Here is an 18,426-nt window from a genome sequence, read left to right on the forward strand (position 1 = left end):
TTTAATACAGTTCCTCATGTTGTGGTGACCCCCAATTTCACTGTTACACATTGAACATCATTAAAGCATAGTGATTCATCACAAAAACAATATGGAATTATAGATGTGTTTTCCAATGGTCTTAGGCGACCCCTGTGAAAGGGCCAAAGGGGTCGAGACCCACAGGTTGAGAACCGCTGTTCCAGGCCTTGCAAAAGCTCCAATACTCCTGCTGGGTCAGAGGCGAGGCTGAAAAGAGGAACTGCTCTTCCATACTACACACCCAGTGGGTGCAAGTGGTATTCAGATTCACTCATTTAAGGTCGTGTCAAGTAGGCTCAAGGACAAACTAGGCCTCCACCATCACCCAGCAGCAAAAAGACTTAACAAAGTCATGTGAGGCAGGATTAGTCACTACTACACTTCAAAACACACACACATAGGCCCGTTGTCAGCAGGAGCCAATGAGGAGCTGAACCCGCATCCCAGCATCAACAAGACTGAACAGGTGGCGTGAGTTGGAGCCAGTCAGCATTCCACTTTCCCTATCCCTAATGTCAGCAGGGCTGTGGCGAGCTGAACCTCTACACCCACCCAGTAGTGAGACTGAATGAAGCCAAGTTAGATGGAAGAGCCGACAATCTGTTTCATCCCTGCTCTGGTGCTAGTGGTGTGCTGAGCTTCCACCACCTGGTATCTGACATCAGCGCAGTGAAAGCGGTACCAAGTAGGAGCTTCTGCTCCATCCTGCAGAAGCAGAGTGTGTGAATTAGCCCTTCACCTCTCTCCTGCTAGGGAAGCTTATCTTACTCCTCCACCCAAGGCAACAAAGTGGTATAAGCTGGTACCCAACTTTTGCCAGGAAGATGTGAAAAACAAGGGGGGTTGGGGGACTGAGCTTGAATTCCATTAGTCAAGACAGTATGACTCAGTGCCCTACTTTTGCCAGCGTGGTTGTCAATAGGGCCCCAGTGAGAAGCTGAACATACATACCCTCCCAGCCCATGCACTACATCTCAACAAGGAGACTGCTTACTATGAAAAGAATGAATGGGATCCACAGTTCTCATAATGAAATCCACATGCAAGGTACGTACAACCAAAATTTACTCACTATACCAAATGCCAGAAAAGTACGAGGTGAATAAGAAAAAACAATCAATATATGCAACATTGAGATGAACCAGGTTTTTGATGAAATATCTGACAAAGACTTTAAAGCAGTCAACATAAAATGCTTCAACAAGCAATGCAACTGTCCTTGAAACAAATGGAAAATATCAGCAAAGTTATTTTAAAAGAACCAAACAGAAATTACAAGACAAAAAATACAATAACCAAAATAAAAATTCCCTGGATGGGCTCAACAGTAGAATGGAAATGATACACAATAGTCTGTGAACAAATCAATAGACTTTAGTCAACCTACTATATGAGAAAATAGGCAGAAAAAACAAAAGAGCTAAGATTCTTAACAGAGTCCCGAAAGGAGAGTGGGATTTTAAAAAGTATTCAAAGAAATAGTGCTTGAAAAATCCTGAAATTTGACAAAACACATTAACCTATGGAAAGCTGAGTGACCTCCAAATAAAATAACACTAAAGACATCCACATGAAGATACACTGTAATAATTTCTGAAAGTTAAAGATAAAAAAAATTCTTGAAAGCAGCTGGAGGAAAATGGTGCATTACTTATAGAGGAATACCAATTCAAATGACAGCAAATTTCTGATCTGAAACAATAGAGAACAGAAATAGCAAAATTTTTCACATTACTGAAAAGAACTATAAACTGTGAATTCTATATATGGCAAAAATACCCTTCAGAAATGATGGGAAATAATGACAATCTCAGAAAAACTAAGAAAACTTGTTGCTAGCAATGCTACCTGAAAGAATGGCTTAAAAAGTGCTTTAAACAGAAAGGAAATGAAAACAGAAGGCTGGGACTTCAGAAAGGATAAAAGAACAAGGGGATAGATAAAATTAAGGGTAAGTATAATACACTATTATAGTAAGCATGAGTTTCATAAATCATATTTGCAGGTTGAAGCAAAATTGATCACACTATCTGATGTAGTGTTCAATATTATGCAGAGAAAATACTTAAAATTGTATTTTCAAAGTAGAGAGGGAAAAGTAATTTAAATGGAAGTGAAATTTCTATACTTCACTAGAAGTGGTAAAACATCCATACTAGAAGATGATGGTGATAAATTATATATGAATACTGCAATGCCTAGAGCAGATACTAAGAAATCTATAGAAAGAAACATACTTAAAAACACTACAAATCATGTGGAATCCCAAAAATATATCCAGATAACCCATAGGGAGGTAAAAACAAAAATATGAAACAGAAGAATGAGAAACAAACAAATAGCAGACTTAAACCCTAACATATCAATAATTACTCTAAATGTAAATACTACCAAACTTCGTTTCTCGAACATCTCCCATTTCAAATAATTCCGAACAATTCGGTTCTCAACCACGTTGTTCACACAAAAAATGTCTCGGTTAAACTTTGGTTCCTGAAACTAACAACCCTTTCAAGCTGATACCTCAGCATGACAAAAAGCGTCTCTCAGGCAACAAACAAAGGAGAGAATGCTTTGTTGCTGGCGAAATCAAAGATTAGCGCAATTTTAAAACATAAAGAGGTCATCAAGAATGCTTTGGTTGCTAAGGGTGTGAAAGAGACAATGATCACAGACAACTGAAGAGGTAGAAAAACTGTTGTTGATTTGGAGAAATAAAAAGCAGTTAGCATTACGGAGGCAGTGATGTATGACCAGGCAAAGATGCTGCATGCTGACCTGAAAGACATCCCTAGACCCAGTGCTGAAAGTGATTCATTTAAGGCTAGTGGGGGGTGGTTCGATAAATTTAAGAAAATATGTGTTTATTTATAGATTAAACAGTACATTAGACATGTACTGCATATAAGAAAAGTTAAAATGGAATCATTTTGGGGTATGAAACTGGTTAATTCAATTTACATTATTTCTAATTGGAAAAAATGACTCAATTTTCAAACAAATAGCTTCTCACACAGCCTTCGAGAACAAATTAAGTTCAAGAACCGATACTCCACTGTAGTCTAAATAACCAATTATAAGAGATTAGAAGAGTAGTTTTTTAAACGACCTAACAATATGCCGTCCCACACAAATAACATCACTTTAAATACAATGACAAAGGTAGACTGAAAGCCAAAGTATGGAAAAAATACATATCATTTAAATATTAATTATTTTTAAAAGCAAGAGTGGCTCCATTACTATCAGATAAAGTGGACTTCAGAGCAAGTAAAACTACTAGTAATTTTAGTAAGACAAAGACATTACATAATGATCAACCCACCAGAAGATATGACAATGCTAAATGTGTACACATCAAATGATAAAGCCTCAAAATACAAGAAGCAAAAACTGATAGAGATAAAACGAAAATAGACAAATCCACAATGATAGACACTTGGCAACACCACATTCTTAACAACTGATAGAACTAGTACACAGAAAATCAGCAAGGCTACAAAAGAACTGTCTGTCCGGTGTGGCTCAGTGCTTAAGAGTTGACCCATTAACCAAGAGGTCACTGGTTCCATTCCCAGTCAGGTCACATGCCAAGGTTTCAGGCTCGATCCCCAGTGGGGGGCGTGCAGGAGGCAGCCAATCAATGATTCTCTCTCATCATTGACGTTTCTATCGCTCTCTCCCTTCCTTTCTGAAATCAATTTTTTAAAAAATTTTTAAATGCACAGAACCGAATGAAAATAAAAATAAAACATATAAGAATATGTGGGACACAGCCAAAGTAGTGCCAAAAGGTAAATGGATAGCACTAAATTTTTACATCAGAATAAAGGAAAGGTCTCAAATCAACAGTCCAAAAGACATGAACAAACATTTCACCAAAGACACTATACAGGTGGAAAATAAGGACATGATGGATGTCCAACATCATTAGCCATTAGAGAAATGCAAATTTAAATCATAATAAACTATCACTATACACCTATCAGAATATCAGAAACAAAAAATAGTAATAACACTAAATGCTGGCAAGGATGTGAAACTGGGAACACTGGCAAGAACTGCTGATAGGGATCTAAAATGGTAGAGTTGCTCTAGAACAGTTTGGCAGTTTTTTATAAAACTTAATGTATAGCTATCAGCAACTGCACTCTTGGGCATTTAATTCCAGAGAAAATGAGTTCACAAAAACACCTGTTCATAGCAGTTTATACGTAACAGCCAAAAGCTAGAAGTAACTCAGTTGTCCCTCTTCAATGCATAAATGGTTAAAGAAACTGTGGTAAATCCATACCATAGAATACTTCTCCACAATAAAAAGGAAAAAACTACTAATACACACAACTCAGATTAATCTCCAGGGAGTTCTGCTGAGTGAAAAAGGGCAATCCCAAAAGGACACATACTGTATGACCTTATTTACATAACATTCCTCAAAATTATAGAAATGTAGAACAGAATTGTGCATGAACAAGTGAGGGAGTGAAGAGGTGGATATGGCTATAAAAGGGCAACAAGAGATACTTGCAATGGGAGAGTTTTGTATCTTGATTGTATCAATGTCAATCCTGGTTGTGATATCCTACTACAGTTTTGCAAGATCCTACTCTTGGGAGTAACTGGATAAATGGACACGAGATCTATTATGTCTGACAACTAACTGCATGTGAGTCCACAATTATCTCAAAATAGTAAAAAAAAATTTAAAAGCCAATAGAAAAGAACTTCCATTTTCAGAAATTATTCATGATAGCTAATCTGTCATGTGATGTCCACTTCTGTAAGTACAACCAAATCTAACAAGCCAAAGAAACAGCCAAAAGAAATATATCAGATTAGTCAGGACTCCATCTTTTCCTTCAGATACTTAGAATCCAGTTAATTCTTTTCATAAAATTATGACTATTTAAGGACTGGATAATCTTTACAGATAACAATAAAAGTTATCCTTTGACATCTGAACACTGTTTACAACACCCTGGCCAAGTCTGCCAATGAGCAAACTTGAACAACTTCAATGACAAGACCCATTTCATTTTGTCTATCCATTTATCACCTTTGAAAAGCTATTACAAAAAAAAAGTTTCTTTTAAGACCTATACTCTGAATCTACCCTACAAACTCCATATCTTTAAGTGTTGGCTTATAATGAACATACGTACATACATATACACACAGAGAGCAAACTCCAACAATAAAAAGTTTACATTCAATAGATCAGAAAGTGCCTCAACACCGTAACCAGTTTGGCTCAGTGGATAGAGCGTCGGCCTGCGGACTGAAGGGTCCCAGGTTTGATTCCAGTCAAGGGCATGTACCTTGGTTGCGGGCACATCCCCAGTAGGGGTTGTGCAGGAGGCAGCTGATCGATGTTTCTCTCTCATCGATATATTTCTAACACTCTATCCCTCTCCCTTCCTCTCTGTAAAAAAATCAATAAAATATATTAAAAAAAAAAAAGTGCCTCAACTAATGCCAAGTGATTCTTCCTATTCTTAAGGAATCTAAGCATCCTTACTCATCTTTGTTAACACCCAAATGCCCAGTGCCTAATAGTACATATTTATTCAGTGTGACACTTATCAACTCACATCTCAGTATTCATTTACCCTGTCATATGAGTTCCTAGCAAACAGGTGATTATACCCATCTTAGAAAGAAATGTCAGAGCTGACTTAAGAAATAACAATCCCAACTATAAGATAGAACCAGTTTGAAGAAGTCAAAACACTAACCATTAATAAGTTGGTCAACTTTCAAATCAATCTAAGACTAACCGAATGATTAATCATACTAGAATTACAAAAAGATAACTCTCAGTTCTATTATGTCCTACATTCATTTGGTTTCTGGTCTTGAAGGCTTAAAATCAAAGAAAATTATAATCTAAACAAAGTTCCACTGTGCCCTCCTTCGGAGTCAAAATCTTAAATAATTAATTCAATACTAAAAATCCAAATGAACAGGCTGGTAAATTCTGGTGCTAGTCACTTTGGAAACTCTTAATTCCCAGACCTTCATCTTAACAAATGGTGAAACTGGGGACAAGAATTATGCAAGCTGACGAAAGTAGGCAGCAGACCCTAAAATTCAGGTCCTTCAGTTTTCTCATCTGTTCTTCCCAGTATATCACACAGCCTCCCAAACAAACCAGCCTTTTGAGCACCCAGGCTGAGAAAACACTGAAGCCTATTAACTATGTTAATGGCATATGTGCTTACAGCTATTTTTTCAAGTTAGAGCAGTAAGTTCCATAGGGATCAGTCCACATTCTCTTCACCTAACACCCCTACAACCAATAGGAGAACTTAAGAAAATATGTGAAGTGGTCATAGAAAACCAAAAAACTGTGTGGTAAAATCCACGTCATCTAAGCCTAACCAATCCAGAGGCTCTAAAGCTTTTTTTTTTCTTTCTCCCCAACGTACTCCTATCATTACACCTCTACCCAAGAGTAAGTAAACTAAACTACATAACTGAAAATTATGGAGTCCACAGTTAGGTTAAAAAGTACACAGCTACATTGACCCTCAAAGAGTTAATGACCCCCCAAAAAAGTAAAGTACTATTGTTCTAGCTCCACTACCAGCCAATCTATAATGAAAATAAAGATGTTCTGCTATGAAATAAGTTAATAATACACTGCACCCTGTACCGTTTTCAAGGAATCAAGAATGCAAATTTACCTATTTTACTTTCCTATAATAAAAACCAAGACTAAATCAAGAAGGTGAATGACTCCTGCAAATATAGGATATTACGTAGTATAAACTATGGCTACTTCTATAAACATTCAGGGAGTGAATTAAATTAGTATTCACATAGCCTCATAATTAGTCACATCAGTAAAACCAAAAAAATTGCCAATTTTTCCAATTGACACTTCACAGTATATATAATTAAGCAACTGTTATCTTAGGAAAACACATGTGAACATATTTTCAATTAAGACTTTGCATGTTGAGGAATTTCTACCTTCAATACCATGTATAAAAAGAGTACTAGAACATCAAAATAACTTAAAAATCACCAAAACCAATCCCCTCACCAACATCTCACTACCTAAATAACAGAGAACAATTCTCAAACCCAAGACAATTCAATATAAAAAGTACTAATATTTTCATATAGCAAGCAGTAACATCAGCAAAGCATTTTAACAATTTGTATACAGTATAATCTCATTTGTTTAGTTAAAAAAAAATACAACAGCATATTCTTATATATGTGTTGAAACAGGAAGTTAGCCAATAAACCTTCTATTAGTGACTACCTGAGAATAGGAACTAAATTACTGGGAGTTAGTGTGGGAGGGTGATTTTCTTTTCACTATAACATCCTTTATGTAATTTACAATTTTGTGCTCTGCATAAGTACACTATATTAAATAAAAAACTTCATTAAGTTATTTCAAAAGTCAAGGATAGGATCATGGCTGCCATTAGGATATTAGCAGTGAGGATAGAAAGAAAAACAGATTTGAGATTTAAGATGCAGAAATGACAAGATATCTTGACTATTGGGACTTGATAAGTTAAGAAAAAGAGGAGTCAAGAATGACTCCCCAAGGTTTCTGGCAAAGGTAGTGGTAACTGCCACTTACTAAGATAAGGAACGTCAGAAGCAATGATAAATTCAGTTTACATATATTCAGCTTAAGGTACCTTCAAAATACCCAAAGTAATCAAGTGGTAACCAGCTGAGAGCAGAGTAACTAAAGAAGACCTAGAACAAAATCTCCTTGCAACGACTAAGATGTGATCGGAGAGAGAAAACCGAAGTAGTGAGATGTTATAAAAGCCAAAAAAGACCTTTTCAAAAGATTTCAAATTTGCTTCTACCTCCCCCCTCATTCCTAAACTACAGCCTTAATTTAAATCTAACTGTCTTTTCCAAGATGATAATAACATGTATCATGTAGTAAACACCGTCCATGCCAGGCTCAATTCCAGGAACTTTTGTATATTTTTTCTTAACATAAAATGCAATAGCCTGCCAGAAATCTATTACCACTTCAATTTTACAGATGAGAAAACTGAGCCTCTGAACAATGAAATAACCTGCCCAAGTATCACAAATCTAGTAAGTGGCAGAAGCAGAATTCCACTCTAAAATCCAAGTGTTGCTACCTATCCATCAATATTTCATAAGTAGGTTCCTTTCCCCTCCACTTTATCCTTCTCAGTATAGCCAATAATATTCCCGTAAAACCTACTTCTAGTCATGTCACTTACCCTGATTAGAGTTGAATTCGATGACTCCCCAAAACATTCTATGGCCCACAGTGGTGGAGCCTTCTTCACATGCTCAGTTACCTCCTCTCAATCCCAGAGACACCCTACACCCTACCCACACTAAAATATTCACAATTCCTCAAACACCCTTTAACTTCATACCTGCAACTCTCTGTCCTTTATCCTCTTGCTACACTTCTCATGTTTGATAAGCAAGACAAATGTTCTATCTTTGTGTAATTCCCCTCACCCACTTCTCCAGTCAACATTACTTTCCAAATATTGGGAATTGTGTGGAGAGTTTAAATTACTCATAATCAAAAGTTCTTAAATGTCTTAATTGCTCCATCTTTAAAAAGCTCACAGCACATTGCACATGCCTTAATTCGTGTACTTACTGTATCATATGATCATTCGGTCTGTCCATCTCGCTCCAGAATACAGGGACAAAGGCCAGGTCTTACTTGTTGCCCCAGGATTTGACACAGTCCCTCACTCACAGCAGTTCAACAAACGTTTCACAAATCAATCAAGCAAAGCAAGAGCTTTTCTAGTTCTCATTCTGATACTTGAAAATTAAAAAAACCTAAAACATGTTTTGTTTTAAATATGTTTTTATTGATTTTAGAGAGAAGGGAGAGGGAGATAGAAACATCGATGAGAGAAACATCAACATCAATTGGCTGTCTATCTTCCATTGCTCTAAATTAAAATAAGTTAGATGTCCTTACATAACTCTTTTTTTGTCATTGCTGTTAATCCTCACCTGAGGATATTTTTTCCATTGATTTTTAGAGAGTGGAAGGGACAGAGAGAGGGGGGAGAGAGAGAGATACATCGATTGGTTGCCTCCCATGTGTGCTCTGACAGGGCCAGGGATCCAATTTACAACCTATGTACTCTTGACAGGGAATTGAACCCGTGACCCTTGGGTACTCAGGCTAGCGCTCTATCCACTGAACAACACTGGCCAGGGCCATTAATACTCTTAACTATAACAAAACCCAACCTTCTTCTTGAGAATGAACTTAGTATCATTTGTTTATTCTAATGCAGGCAAAACTACCAGACAAAACTACAAGAATACATTCACAACAGAATGACACCAACAGTTTTAGTAATGTAGAGAAGCAGAAAAAAGATAGAATAAAACAGGTAATAATAATAAAAAGCTTGTAGAAGAAAGTGGCAAACAGCCCACAAATTAGCTGAGAAACCTAAAACTATCTAAATAAGGGATTACTCCCACTCTTCCAGGTTATAATTCTTAATTAGGTCCCAAATGTCAGCCTGGGCCAAATCAGGCCCAAAAGTAAAGTCATCAAGAAATAGATGCTAGCCCTAACTGGTTTGGTTTAGTGGATAGAGCATCAGCCTGCGGACTCAAGGGTCCCAGGTTCAATTCCAGTCAAGGGCATGTACCTTGGTTGTGGACAACATCCCCAGTAGGAGGTATGCAGGAGGCAGCTGATTGATGTCTCTCTCTCATCGATGTTTCTAACTCTATCCCTCTCCCTTCTTCTTGTAAAAAATCAATAAAATATATTTAAAAAAAAAGAAATAGATGCTAAAGATCAAAATGAAGGAGTACAGTGACTTTCACAGTCACCTAAAATGCAAAGAAATAGGACATAATAAGGATACATCTCTACTTCATTCACTCCTATCTCCACTGAAGGACTATCAAGTACAGAAATATCGCAACTTGACAAGTCCTTTACAGGTATCTGTAACTATATGCACACTAGAGCCCGGTGCATGAAATTCGTGCACGGAGGGGGGGGGGGTCCCCTCAGCCCAGCCTGCAGCCACTCCAATCCAGGACCCCTCGGGAGATGTCCGACTGCCGGTTTAGGCGAAATCCCAGGGACTGGGCCTAAACCGGCAGTCGGACATCCCTCTCACAATCCTGGACTGCTGGCTCCTAATCACTCACCTGCCTGCCTGCCTGATTGCACCTCACTGCCCCCCACTGTTGGCCAGGTCGACCCCAACTGTCCCCTCCCTGCCGGCCTGGTCACTCCTAACAGCCTCCCCTGCTGGCCTGGTCACCCCCAACTGCCCCCCTCTGCTGGCCTGGTCACCCCCAACTGCCTCCCCTGCTGCCGGCCTAGTTGCCCCTCACTGCTCCCCCCGCCCCCCGCCAGCCTAATCACCCCCAACTGCCTCCCCTGCCATCCTGGTTGCCCCCAACTGCTGCCCCTGCCAACCTGGTTGTCCATCACGCCTCCCCCTCCCCGCCGCCGGCCTGGTCGCCCCACGCAGCCTGCTGTTCAGTTGTTTAGTCGTCCCTCACTAACCTCCCTTCCCGCCTGGTCGTAGGCAGCCATCTTGTGAGGGTGTGAGGGTTAATTTGCATATTACCTCTTTATTATATAGGATTAGTATAAAATTCATCTCTAGTCAAACGAAATATAATTATGATGTACTATCAGTGTACTTATTGTATTATTTTTTTAAGTAATACATGTCTATAGTTTATAAAAAAAAAAAAAAAAAGCAGCACAGAAATCTATGAAGTATAAAGTTTGAAATTTCCTCCCCTCCTCCTCACTGGAAAGGGTTTTGTACTCCAAGATGTCCATTATTTACTTCTTGAGTATCCTTCCAAAACTGTCAGAGAATTTAAATTGACTCATGAACACTCATTCAAGAATCCCAAGGTAAGAACCCATAACAAAAATAAATATTACTAGCCCTAACCGGTTTGGCTCAGTGGATAGAGCATCGGCCTGCGGACTCAAGGGTCCCAGGTTTGATTCTGGCCAAGGGCATGTACCTTGGTTGCGGGCACATCCCCAGTGGGGAGTGTGCAAGAGGCAGCTGATCGATGTTTCTCTCTCATCAATGTTTCTAACTCTCTATCCCTCTCCCTTCCTCTCTGTAAAAAATCAATAAAATATATTTAAAAATAAATAAATAAATATTACTATAAAATGAGATCACAGAAGGACAGAACACACAGCACATCATCCTGTGAATATCTAAAAGCTAATATCTAGCTTTAAACTATATTTTCCTAAAAAAAAAAAAAAAAAAAAAAAGATTTCCTACTAATATTGAAATCAAGAAACATCACCTCCAAAAAACGCAATCAAGAAACAATCCTATCAATAAAAGCCAATTTAGGGTAGAAATTTAAAACTCAACTTACAACTTAAAACTGCCCAAAGAGTAAACTAATTAACAGAAAATGGACCCACCTCTAGCACTACCCATCCAGGGAAAGATGGTCCAAATCATAAGAGTCCCCAGGTATGAGGACCTAGCAGTTCAGGTCTTTTTTGTCTCTGCTGGGTGTGGTGTTCAAAGTGCAAATTTGTTAAAACATATACCTGGATAAATGCAACAGGCTGTTTGTAAATTAAGCTAGCGCAGAAACCATTCTGCAATATATCACAAATGTGAACACCCCCGATTTAACTCACAAGTGTATTGTAAAAATTTAATGAAATAATTTAGTTTTAAATGTCTGACACACAACATGTTACATGACATAAATTCTTATTAAATGTTTTAAGGGGAGAGAAATACATCAGAATACAGTGGGTCTCAAGTGCTTTAGTTAATTTTAGCTTAGCAGCTATCAGTTCACTTTTAAAGTCAATTCTAAAATTCTAATCATCTAATTCTAGTTAACTTTTGAAATTCCCAAATCAGGAATATACAGTCCAGGAATAGTTAAATCTAAAAATGAGAGACTCTAGGGCAGCCGTGGGCAAACTACGGCCCTCGGGCCGGATCCGGCCCATTTGAAATGAATAAAACTAAAAAAAAAAAAAAAAAGACCGTACCCTTTTATGTAATGAAGTTTACTTTCAATTTATATTAGTTCACACAAACACTCCATCCATGCTTTTGTTCCGGCCCTCCAGTCCAGTTTAAGAACCCATTGTGGCCCTCGAGTCTAAAAGTTTGCCCACCCCTGCTCTAGGATATGAGCCAGAATGGCACTCTGCAAATGCAACACTTCCTTTACCTTTACCTCAGGCAGCCCTGGAATATAGTAGGTAGCATATGGGGTGTTAGAAGTTTTCATCAGGGAAATAAATGATGTTCAAGTTATTGTGGCTTGGCAGAAAGATTATAAAGGCACCTCCACCTTTGCAGTAACAGGGTCTAAGAATCAGCAAACTGAGGGATCCTAAAACTCTCCAGAGTGCACATGTAGTCTAGGAGTCCCATTCAGCCCTGTGTTCCACCAGTGCTTTTGTACATGCTTGCTAATCATGTTTTTACGGGTGGCAAAAAAAAAAAAAGTCCTTCCAACTGGTAACTTGTTAAGTTGACCTTTTCATCAACTTTCAGGATACTTCACCACTGATACTTCTGTCACTGACGTTCCTATGTTAGTCATCCTTATACTTATCACACCTTTCTTAGGGAACTGTGTTTTCAATGCAGATGAGGAATCTGTGTTGCCTTCATATTCCCTGCATACAAGACTTGCACTTAGTGTACATTCAAATATTTGTTGCTCTAATTTATACTGTCAACAAATTATAAACCAATATGGAAAACTGATACAATTATATGTGAAGCTTCAGTATGAGTACAGAAGACTGTCAATTATGCATTCATTAAATAAATTCCATTAATTAACTAGTCTACAAATAAATACATGTGGGCCTTAAATAACTTAACCACCATTTCAGTTCATAGACAATCTGGTGGGTGTTTTTGTAACATAAATTAGCTCTCTGGATACCACATTTCGAAAATATTATAAATAATGCAGTGTTATCAGACATTAACATCAATTTCAAAGAGCTCAAGGAATTACAATGGGGGTCAAAGTAAACTTACCAAAAACCTTTTCAAAACTGCAAAATTAATACTGGTACTATATAAATTAAAAACTAAATGTTACATAATCAAGTCAAAAAAAGATTTTTTTACTCTGTAGCTAGCCAAGCATTTAACTTTCATATTGGTTTAGAGCAGCCGTGGGCAAACTACGGCCCACGGGCCGGATCCAGCCCATGTGAAATGAATAAAACTAAAAAAAAAAAAGACCGTACCCTTTTATGTAATGATGTTTATTTTGAATTTATATTAGTTCACACAAACACTCCCTCCATGCTTTTATTCCGGCCCTCCGGTCCAGTTTAAGAACCCATTGGGGCCCTCGAGTCAAAAAGTTTGCCCACCCCTGGTTTAGAGTCTCTCCACTTAACCACCTAAGTCACAAAAACTCATCTCGCAGGCAGTTTTTCTGAACAACTTATCTAGAGGTGGCAATCAAATGTTCCCTAATCATTTCAATTTGTAATTGATTCTACAGAAAGAACTATCCAGAGAAAAAGAAAGCCAGAACTTAAAAAGTATATGTGTGCGTGCGTGTGCGTGTGTGTGCGTGTGTGTGTGTGTACATGCATTTATATTTATACTAGAGGCCCGGTGCAGATTCATGCACACTGAATCTCCCACATCCCCCAAGGGGTCCTGGAGTATGAGAGGGCACTCTGCAAAGTTGCCGTCGCTCGGCAGCTCCTGCATTGAGTGTCTGCCCCTGTGGTCATTGCACATCATAGCTACTGGCCAGTTAGCCAGTTGCTTAGGCTTTTATATATATACTAGAGGCTCGGTGCACGAAATTTGTGCGGGGAGGGGGGGCAGGGGGGTAGAGGTCCCTCAGCCCGGCCTGCAACGATGCCAGTGTCCCTCCCCCCAAGGCCCCTCCCCTCCCACTGCATGGCCAGGGTGTGGACACTGGGCTTGTGTTGCCAGGGCAACACCGCCAGTGTCCCGCCCTGCCACTATGGGCGACGCCATCTTTGTCGTGGACTGGCAGTTAATTTGCATATTACTCTTTTATTAGATAGGAGGATAGGAGGATACTAGTGACCTGGTACATGAAATTTGTGCGGGGGGGGGGGGAGGGGGGTCCCTCAGCCCGGCCTGCACCCTCCTCTCCAATCTGGGACCCCTCGGGGGATATCCTACTGCCAGTTTAGGCTCGATCCCAGTCAGATATCCCTCTCACAATCCAGGACTGCCGGCTCCTAACCATTCACTGGCCTGCCTGCCTGATCACCCCTAACCACTCTGCCTGCCAGCCTGATTGCCCCCAACTGAGCCCCCCTTCTGGTCTGATCACCCCTAACTGCCCCCCCTGCCAGCCTGATCATTCTCAACTGGCCCCTCTGCCAGCCTGCTCGCCCCCAACTGCCCCCACCTGCTGGCCTGCTCACCCCCACTGCGCCCACCTGCTGGCCTTGCTCACCCCTAACTGCCTCTGCCTCAGCCCCGCCACCATGGCTTTCTGGAAGGATGTCTGGAAAGAGGTCTGGAAGGTCTCCTGATCTAATTAGCATATTACCCTTTTATTAGTATAGGTAGATTCATTCCTGCAGCTCTAATTGGTGTGCCTGGATATGCAAATATTTTCTGTAATCTCTTATTACCAGGGATATATCAAAGTTTTAGCAAACATGTACTAACTGCATGAGACTCTGTCCAGGTAAACAACAATGATTATAACTGCTTAGAAGACAACTTTCCAAACTAGAAAATACTTTTTGAAACTCATCAAATTAAAGACCTAACTTTCAAACACAAAGCATGACATTCTGTGGTTACTTTTGTAACCCAAACACTAACTTTCTTTAGCACTGGAAATATATCTCTTTAAATCCCAGTAATCAAAAAACACACATAATACAGAATAATTTTAAACATCATTAATCCAAATATTACAATTTTTAAAAGCCACCTCTAGAACTGACCTAATAATTTTCCCATATCATCTACATGCAAATATAAAAATAACTTCAAAATGAACAACTATGTATTTTAGCAATAGTTCCCCAGCCCTGAAAGGTGAAAACAGTGAAGGATTAAGAAATAAAAATTGCCAGTTATAAAAATAATCACGTAGATGTAAATTACAGCATAAAGAATAGCGTTAATAGTATTTAATAACGATACATGGTGCCAGATGAGTAATAGACTTATCAAAGTGCTCACTTCATAAGATTTTTAAATGTCTAATCACTATGTTGTACACCTGAAACTAATATTGTGTTGTCAAATGTAAGTGAAAAATAAATTTAAAACTTTTAAAGTATAGTAAAATAAAGCCATAATGGCATTTAAAAATATTCGCCAGACATTTAGCATATTATTACCATAAATATGCTCTATAATATTACCATATTTATACTCTTACTATATTTATGCTATATATTACTCGATATTATACTTTAACTCAAACCCTTATCCAACTGAAAACAAGATTAACCCAGTTTTCAAATAATACTTAAAAAATGATCATAGTTAATTTGTTAAATGTTTCCATTCTTAATTACTTTTGAGTAACTCCACTGTAATGTAAAAAAGAATTTGAATCTTGAATTCTTATATTACCAAAAGATTAATGATCAGCATTAGTTTAAAGAGCAAAGTGGTCAGGATCATGCTCTGATTAAGCAACCACTCACTGTTTACAATCCTTTAAAAATATTTTAAAGATATTAGTACAAAAATAATATGCTGTATTATTAATTTATTTTTTAACCCAAAACCCTAAGCAATATATATAAAATGGCAAATGTAAAAACAAAAATTCTTTCAATGACTCTAATATAAACGAATCTTACAAAATATACAGAGACTAAGAAAAATCAGCAGTTTGGATAAAATATCCTCACACCTAGAAAAGGAACATACAAATTCAGGGTCAAGTAAGAGACACTTACTTATTAAAGGTTTTAAACTTTTCAAAGCTTTTAAGTCAAGCGTTATCTTTTTTTTAAACCTACAAATTTAAATTTAAGAACTTGATAAAAAATTTTTAAAACAAGTAGTAATAGCTAAGTTTCTGTCAGAAAGAAAAAACAGTTATACAAGGTGCAGACTAAATTTGTCTGGGGAGGAGGTAATGACAAGAATCCTAGCTAAAAAGAGAATTGTGGGAGTTATTCAATTTCATTATTTGACCTCGGCTAAGTAGCCTGAACCTACCCTGACAAAGAAAAGCCAACTCTTGTTTTTAATACTTTCAGAGAATAAGAATTCTGAAACCAACATAGTTCAACATGCCACAAAAACAAAACAAAACAAAAAAACTGTTTCTCAGGACTATTCAAAAGATGGACGAAACTAAATAATTCAACACTTCCTATAGGACTCCAGCTCATTCAGTCTATTCAGAATCCAACTCAAACACATGGTGCAAAGGTTATATAATGTCAAGCTTTACATTACACATTTCACTGGTGTATTCAAGCTCACAAAGATGCAACCAAGAACTGCATGAAGCTGCAAGCACAGACTCTAGAATATTTTATTTTAATATTAAGACTAATGAATCTTGACCAAAATAGGTAGGACCTCACAAGCACTGAGTCTGAACTAATGAAGATTTCTTTCTTTAGCTCAACAAAATACTTAGTAGTTCATCAAATTACCCAGTATTTTACGAAGCCTTCATTCTTCCCCAAAAGATAATGAAGCTTTGCAAGTTTCTCATTTTTAAAATGTCACTGTATTCAAACACCAAGAAAGTAACACACACATTCACAAAAAATATTAGAAAATGTTCAGTTCTTTAAAATTTAAATTCAATAGTACGTAATAAATTCAAGGTTCAATATTACAATCTGAAATCCAATGTTACGCACCATCCATCTAAATGTGAGCACTCTGAGATACGAAATCTTCAACTAGCATTTTACACATCAGCCACATAAAACATCAGATCCATTTATTTCTTCATTACTGTAACCAAAAGCAACCGATTTGGCCAAACTTTTCCAAATGAATTATCTTTGCAAACAATTATTGCAACCCTCTATTATTAGACCGGCATTATTCACTACAAAATAAAACAATGCTTTTTAAATTTAAATTACTCTGTTTAATCTTTTGGAATGACAACGTCGACAGTTAGCCAAGTATTTTTAAATAAAATATTTTAAATACTCAGATTGAAAAATTTTTTTCAAGGCTTAAATCACTGATGCTTAAAATCATTTCAGAGCTCGTCAGTGTTCATTTTTCCAGCGATAATGAAGCCAATTAATACCTACACAGTCAGTTTAATTCAAGTTATCTGTATGGGTCAAAGGAACTGGACTTACTGAAAAGGATTATTTCTGTTTAGCTTTCTGGTCATTATGACTGAAACCCTTTATATGTAGTTAGTTTGAAACAAAAACAAAAGCGTAATAACAGATAAAAGGAATCGGTGACTCTCCTAAACCAAACTACAGACAAAAATTCAGGACAACTAAATAAATCTTAAAAAACTAAAATAAAACCCTCAAGAATAAAATGCTAGGCTTTAGTCATTTCAAACTTTCTTGTCAATTGCAACAATAAAGCTAGATGTCAAATGCAAAGCCACCGATTTCAGCTAGGAAAAGAAATGTCTAATGGCAACACCTATCTCACACACTCCCAAGTTTCACGGTCCCAATTAAGAAGAAAGAACACAAATATTATTTCAATCCGGTTTTGCTCAGGAGACACAAACTGATGTAGGCAGATGGAGACTCCACAGCCTTTGTTCAATAGCTTACGGGAGGTTAACTAAATGTGCTACAGGTTGATAAGCATTTACCAGGCTTATGAATGTTGCTTCCAAGCTTGAGAAAGGTACAAGAATTCAATATGCAAATCATCTCGGATCATTTGTATTGAATACCACCGAGCTACACACTCCGAAAGACAGGCCTATTCATCGCTACTATTTATTTCCATGTTTACCTCTCCTCCCTCCCCTAAACCACCCCCCCTTCACTTTCTCCTCCCACCCTGTCCCGCCATCTTGGGCCGATAGGAGCAGCCATTACTTAACTAAATGACAGTACCCACAACTTTGCACACAAATAAACAGAAACTACACCCCGAGCCCCCCCTCCCCTCCGGCCTCCCCTGTCAGACACACAGGAAACGAGGTTCCAGGAAGAGAACACATTCACAGAGAACTGCAGGGTTTCCAGAGCAGAAAGAGCCAAAAAGTAAACAAGTCACCTAACTTCAGGTGAAAACACAGAGCAACCGAGATGCATGTCAACGGCCCCATGCAAACTCCTCACCGCCCTCAACTACGTGCAACTTCCCCCTTCTGGAAGCAGGGCGCCAGGAAAACCCAAAACCTTGGGCTGCCAGCAGATCTCCCGAACCAGCCCACCTGCAGGAAAGGAGTCAAAACCAGGGAGGCGAG

The 18,426-nt window shown here is 38.2% G+C and overlaps 1 protein-coding gene across 2 annotated transcripts in view; it reads right to left on the bottom strand.

Moving 5' to 3' along the window:
• The window catches only part of KDM6A (lysine demethylase 6A), a 172,299-nt gene that overhangs the window by 152,710 nt on the left and 1,163 nt on the right, over window positions 1–18,426 (bottom strand). The window lies entirely within an intron of this gene.

The sequence above is a fragment of the Myotis nattereri genome (genome assembly GCF_964212035.1).
Source record: "Myotis nattereri genome assembly, chromosome: X".
Classification (NCBI taxonomy): domain Eukaryota; kingdom Metazoa; phylum Chordata; class Mammalia; order Chiroptera; family Vespertilionidae; genus Myotis; species Myotis nattereri.